We start from the raw sequence: 7,157 nt of genomic DNA, 5'->3' as shown, positions 1-7,157 counted from the left end.
GCTCAGGCTGTTCCTGGTGGGCCAGAGCTGCCACCTCTGTTGCTTGGCCCATTTCAGCCCAGAGCTCAGGACCAAAAGTTGGGGCATTTTGCTCAGCCCTATGAATGATTATTGCTTCTTATCACGATAAATACCAAATGCCAAATGTGTCAGCCAACCACTCCTTGCTTGCATTGCTCCTGCTGTGCCTTCTGGAGGAAAAGCTGAGACCACTGGCTCAGTCCGAGGTCCTGCAGGTAATCTGTGAGCCTATTTTGCCCTCTCACTTCATGGCATAGCCTTAGATGACGAACTGCTTTACGCTGCCTGTTCTTCCTTAGTCCATAAAACAGAGCCCTGGTTCTCCCTTCAAAAGGGAATTTTGTCTTTTGTCAGATAGTCAAAGCCATTATGAGATAAAAAACATTTTAAACAACCCTTTATTTGTCGGTATTTGCTTGAGGTTCTTTGATCTGAACGGTTGTGCGGCACTGTTCAATACAGCAAATCAATTTTACACATATCCGTCTTTTATCATTGAGTATTTCCAACGGGGTTTCGCCGTAATCAGATTGGAGATTACCATGGCACAGCCACTGGGAAGGGATTGAAATTTACATGCAGTGCAGATGAGAAGATTCGCAACTGTTTAGGAAAGTGCTGATTCCTCCAGGTAGGGCAAGGGGTCCTGTTTTGTCTGACCTTGGGCTTTGACCCCCTCCTCTGACTCCTTACATAGAGGTGTCAGCACATAGCACAGCAGTGATTTCCCAGGTGGCCTCCCTCAAGAGCAAATCCAAGTCGTTGGAACAGCCAAAATTTGTGTTTCTGTGAACAGAGAGAGTCAGAAATCTTCCCCTGAATGGGAACTTTGCTCTGATGTGCATCAGCTAGGAAGGACTGTGGCAATTCCTGCCGACAGCTGATGCAATGTGCGTGTCAGCACACACACGGGCACGAAGGGGGATCGTGCAGCTCTGAGACTTATTTCTCCATGCACAGCTTTTCCCAGATAGCTCCTAGCCTCTCCAGGCTTCTCCCCCGCGCACGCTTGCGGGAGGGCAGTGGGGACCTGACATTACCAGACTGTGAGGTAATTGGAGCGCTCACTGATTGATATTCCAGCCCAGCTCTATCTACCTGATGGATGCGGCGTTACGTGCCAGCGCGCAGCCCACCAGCGCTACGTGTAATTTGCGTTGCAGAGCAATCGATGTCGGCAAAACTCCCGCACGCGCAGGAGCTGCTGACGTTGGGGCAGCCTGAGGAAAGCACTGACAGACATGGGCTGAGCTAATAACATGGCATTGGCACTTAATTGGATAGCAGATAATAATTAGCAGCATCTTTCTACTCATGCGGATTTATAGAGATAACAGGTTAGCCATATGGGATGTTCTGCAAAGGAAATCTATTTCCAAATCCTGCGGGTAGCATGGGGAATTTCAATGGGTTTGTATGCCAAATTTTTAGTTTTAGCATTTTGATTTAGGCAGAATATACCCACTGTTAGGTGCTGTTTTGGTAAAGCTGCTCATCCTGTGATGTGTCACACTGGTGTGTAGGAAAAGCACCTTTGTCCCAATGATGTAAAGCAGCTTTTGAGTGGCAAGGTGCAGCAGAGTTTCAGGCACGCCAGGTGAAATGCACTGATTTTGTCTGAAGCTGAACAGCCCTGCAGCTGTCCAGAAAAGCACCTGCCACTCCTACACCCAAACCATGTCTGTGCTGAGATAAACTGAGTTTTAACAGCAAGCGTGTGCCTCAGTGTCTGGAGCAGGAACCAGATGTGAATGCTATAAAAAATCATTGATGGACTCCTTGTTTTCGTATGTGGGACACTTGGCATCTCTTGAGTTTAAGTGTGTGTTTGTACTGAATCAACCTACGTGAACACTTTCTTTTTAAATTCCATTTAAGTCTTTTCCCCTCCTGGAAGAGATGTGCAGGCACGACTACGTTAGCTCGCAGAATGGCACAGCAGGAGCAGATCTTGAAAATGAAATATTTGGTGCTGAAGAGGTGATGTTCACACTCCAGGCATTTAGGGAGTTTATCCTGGATTAGCTCCAGTCTGGTCATGTAGACTGAGCTCTCATTAATGGAAACCCAAGAGCACAGCTTCTGCTTTTGTTTTACCAGGAACCCTTGTTTTACCAGCTAGCAAATGCTGCTGTCTGCGTTAGCAAATGCTGAGAATTGTTAAGATGGGATCAGTAAAGCAAAGCATCTGGTGCTCAGCACCTGACACCCCATTTTCAGAGGGCTGTGTCACTTCAAAGTAGCCCTGGACTGGTCCTATGGACTACATGGCCGTATGAACATCTTGCATTTTAATTTCATACGAAAGCAATTCAGTCTGTGCTTCAAAACTGCTCTGTGACATGAGCCAAGGTATACTTGGTGGGAATGGTGGAAAAGTTCACTTTAATATGCACTGCCGTTCCAAACTATAATATGGATGTAGGCACACTTATGTAGGCCCTTATGAGGAGGGTACAATCTGGAGAGGAACTATGAATGGTAAAAGGCAGAATTTCAAATTGGTGTTGTCTTAGAAGATGGTGGAATGTCAGCTTTGGTTTGCTTTTTTCTTCTGGAGCAAGGTGGGGGTTTTCTCAGTTTACTTTTGGAGTAAGACAAGTTTATTTATATATACATATTTATATATATTTCCACCCTTTCTATTTTTAATGTATTTTAATTCATTTATTCTTGTCCCAAATCAAAACTTTTCCTATTTTACTGATACAGTAATCCACTGAAAAAAGATCACTAATCAGTACACTTTCAAAATTCAGACTTATGTTCATATAAGTTTCATTGCAATTCACCAAAACTCAAAAGCAAATGTTTTATCAAGCTGAAAAAGCAAATATTAAAAGACAAATCTGGGCAAAATCTTGGTTCTTGACAAGAAATTCAGTTTATGACAGAAAACCTTTTCTGCAAAGCACTCCCATCCTGTCTGCTCTGCAGCCATTGAGCTAGAAGTGCTTTCTGTTTTAGAGAAGCCTCCAAAAATATCTTCAGTTTTTAAATACCACGGTGTTTATCTCTTTGTGGTCACCAACAAACAGTTGTTACCGCGATTTTGTGGTGGCCAAACTTAGAAGCCCCCACTGATGAGGACAGAGCAAACTGTGGGCTGAGAGCAGCCTCACCATGTAGGGCACTGTCACTGATTTCCCAACAGCAAGCGGCTTGTGGATGTTTTGGCACGGTCTCCTGTTCACAGTTTGTGTTCAAGACCTTTTTATTTATTATTATTATTATTTTTTTTAATCTGAGTCTTTAGTTTGTCTTTTCCACCATGGCTATTAGGAACGGCTGATGGGTACCAGCACTGGGTGGAGGAGTATCATTTCTTCTTCAATTTCATCCCTTTGAGATTATTTTTTTTTTAAGATTTTAAAGAATATTTTAAGGAAAAACAAATTTTTGTATACAAATGAATAAGGCCCCTGTGTCAGTGCATGGCCAAGGACTCGCCACTGCGGACTAGCAGGAAGACAAACCTGCTATTTGCAGATTGTTGCTCACATCATTCCCGAATATGGCACGGAGTCAACCATCGTGGTTTCTGTTTCCCTGCAGACATAAACAATGACACTTACAATTTCCTGCTTGTAAGGCTCTCACACAAACATCTGTCTATAAGGGAAATGGCTAATTACTTATTAAACCTTGCACTGTGCTTAGCCTGGGTTAAATATTGACTACCAAAGCTCAAGGGGAATCTGTGTCAGCAAACGTGAACCTGGGCATCCTATTTTTGAGGAGCTGTTCAAATAAAAAGGATAGGTGAATATGGGTGCTGTGTGACAGCAAGGGGACAAAGAACGGGACAAAAAAAAAAGGGAACAGATTGTTTTGTAGGCTCCGTAGTAAATGACTTTGTTTGAAGCCCTGGGTTTTGGAGCATGATTGCAACTGGTGGCTTGAAGGGGAGTTTTGTTACAAAATATGTGAATTAAACTGAGCTTTGCAGAGTGTCTGGTTTGTTTTGCTGAAAGTCTTGGAGATGGTAGGCGATTTGGCTGGGAAACGCACTGGGCTCGTGAAGCAGGATTTGCATGGTTGGAAGCAGTTGGAAGGGAGGAGTGCAATAGCATTTATGTTGAATTTGGGGTAGATTAACCCCAGAAGCTAATTCAGGGCTGCCTGACTGGATTGTTTCCCAGAGAGTATGGGAAGCAAACAAACGCCTTGTGCTGGCAGCAGTTTGTGGTGGAGGCTCTGGGGGTCTGGGTTCGGTTCGGGGAGAGCAGGTTGGGGCTATTGGGCAGGATTTTCACCTGGGTTCAGGATCCTGCTGCCTCACTCAACCCAGAAGACGTCTGCCTTACTTCCAGTATCAGGGGGGTTGTCCTGCCTGGAAACAGGAGGCTAAAAAAAGCCTTTTCATTTCAGAAACTTAAAAACATGTTTAATGATTTATTTATTTATTTATTTTTTTTTTCAGAAAAGGCAAATTAAGAATGTCATTATTCAGATGAGCTTGCCTTCTTGAGTGGGAATGAAAGAAATAAACTGTGGGGGTATGAGCACTGATACAGCTTGTCATACTTTCACAGAAAGTTTTCTGGTTATTCACTGTACTGCATACCTGGAGTGCACCGTCAATACAATTTCAGCCTCCGAGTAAAAATATTAGTCCTTTCTTTTGGCCCAGGCTAAGCCCACTGGCAGCACTTAAGAAACTATAAATAATATCTTTTCTTCCACGCTAGAAGAGAAAACTTCTAACATGTGAAGCCTGTTTCTTCAAAAGTAATTTGAAGTAATCCTAACTCTCCTCTGCGTTTGCTACCTCAAAACCTAAGGGATAAGGTTACTATTTTTTGCTGCTGAAAAAATATTCAGCAACACTTGAAATTGAATGTCACCCGTGCACATTTAATTTAATAAGATGGTAATTTCATGTTAAATAAATACCAACTGATTATTGAAAACATATGCTCAAAGGATTTAAAACCCATGTAAGAGATACGTATCTCATCTACTGTTGTTGAACTATAATAAATCTATGCAATAATCAAGTGCCAATTGTTTAACATACAATAACTATTTTATTAAATCTCAGTGAAATGTGTATGCAGGGCACTTAATTAAATGGAACATGTTCCCAAATATTCTATTTTTTCTTATTTTTGGACCGTCTAGAGTAGGAAATTTACTGGCAGCCTTCACCCAAGGGGCCAGTTATTACTGATGTAAAAATATGGCAAGCAGTTCTTGTGCTATCAATAAATATCCATTTCTCCAGGAAAGCAGCTCCTGCCACAGAGGTAGGGAGGAAAGAGCAAATATGCCACTTTACTTGCCATAAAACGGATCTGCAAAGCTGTTTTCTCCATCATGTTGCTGGGCTCAGCCTTGCAGCCCAAGCTTCGACCTCGCTCTTGGGAGCAGTCCTCTATTCCCAAAGCTGAGCCTGACCATTCATCAGGGCTGGTCAGCAAATACTTGTGGTGTTTTTGTGTTCCTCTCTAAGAGGCTTTGTTCTGCAGAGATGCTGTTTTTTTTTTTCTTTAATCTCCTGATTGTTTTTGATAAGCATTGTTTTTGTCTGTGGGCGCCTATGTTTTCAAGCCAAGAGGGACCCATTAGCTCATCTAATCTGATCTCTTTATGTCACATACATGTGGCCCAGTTACCCTACGCTGACCCCTTTCCTTGGCTACCACATGCCTTTTGGAAATGCAGACGGTTTTGTTTTGAAAATACGGAAAGGTGTTGGGATTCACCCTTCCTTTGAACTGCTTATTGCAATTATTATTGGTATACACGGGCAAAGCATTCATCCTTTTATCTCTGTCAAAAAACATTTTTATCAGTTCTATTTTCTGGGTACTGGCTTCCCAGTGTGTGCAGAACGCCAACACACGCCTTTGAGGAACACCTACTCATGTTAATTAAAACTCTTGCCATGGTTGCTTGTAAACCTTTCCCCTGGGACTTGCTTTTTGGTAGGTGTTTGTCCAGCCCCCAGGGTGTAGTGAGGCCTTGACCCAGCTTACAACTTGGATGGCAATGTGAATAAAGGTAATAATGATGTGCAAAGAGGGTAAAAGTGTACAATCCTCATGCTGTTCTTGCAGAGGTGGTAGAATTACTGTCGAATGGGTTAAACTCCTGCTCCGAGCAGAGTTGTCCAGCCCAGCTTTCTGGCACTGGATTCCCCAAATTGACCAACTCAGGAAGCAAGCTTAAAACTTGGCTCCTAGATGGTCCTTTCCGACCATCCATGTTAATTCTGAAGCGTGGGAGAGGTGACAGAAATCGACTTTGGTGCGAGCCACCCTTGCACTAAGGGCTTTGGGGGATCGGCTTTGACAGTGATGAGTGCAGCGGAGGCCAAATGTTGCATCAAGCGCTGATGTAAGAGATCGGGCTCACACCAAATGAGTGCTTTGCTTAGCAGCCGTGGTCCAACCCCTTCATCTCACTGTCATAATGAAAGATTTCAGTGTTTTGCTCTATCCTCCGCGTAGGACATGCGTTGTCTGTGGTACCATGGTCCCTAATGTCAATTCCTTGCGTGCATTGGTGGGTTGTTTGGGTGCTTCATGGTAAATGACTTCGCTAATTTGCTAACACAGCACTTCAAAAGAAATCTTATCTTCATGGAAAGTGAATGTGTTTGGTATTAAATAATAAAATATACATAACCCATGGGGCCCTTAAAACTTATTTGACTTCTTTATAAACTTTACAATACAGTATGTGGATATTATAAATTACTTTCCATTCCAAGAAACTGTCCGGGCTGGTTGACCTTCCTTGGAATTTCCTCTTTGTAATTATGTTTAATGTGTTAATAAAGTTCACTTTGAACTGTATCATGGCAAATGGTCTCATAGGACATGGGTCAGTGCTGGTGTGTTCACCATATGTGAAGCTTGAAGCCAGTGTGCAGTTTAGTTCAAGGAGTAACAAGGCTAAGTCCAAACAATTGTAGGAGCAGTATCTCCTCCCCAGGTTAGCAGTAAAAGGGGTTCATGGAAAGTTAGGAATGTGGAGTGGGAAATCATTTAGCTTTCACTGCTAGGTGTTACTAAATTATAGCGCGAGGTTCGAGTCACTATCAAAACACCATATATCTAGAGGCTTTTCACACAGAGCTATAAATCATGTTTACTGCATGTATGAGTCGAACGAGTGCATGAACTTTG

This window comes from Aythya fuligula, chromosome 4 (assembly GCF_009819795.1).
Source record: "Aythya fuligula isolate bAytFul2 chromosome 4, bAytFul2.pri, whole genome shotgun sequence".
Lineage (NCBI taxonomy): Eukaryota > Metazoa > Chordata > Aves > Anseriformes > Anatidae > Aythya > Aythya fuligula.
This window is presented reverse-complemented; position numbering follows the sequence as displayed.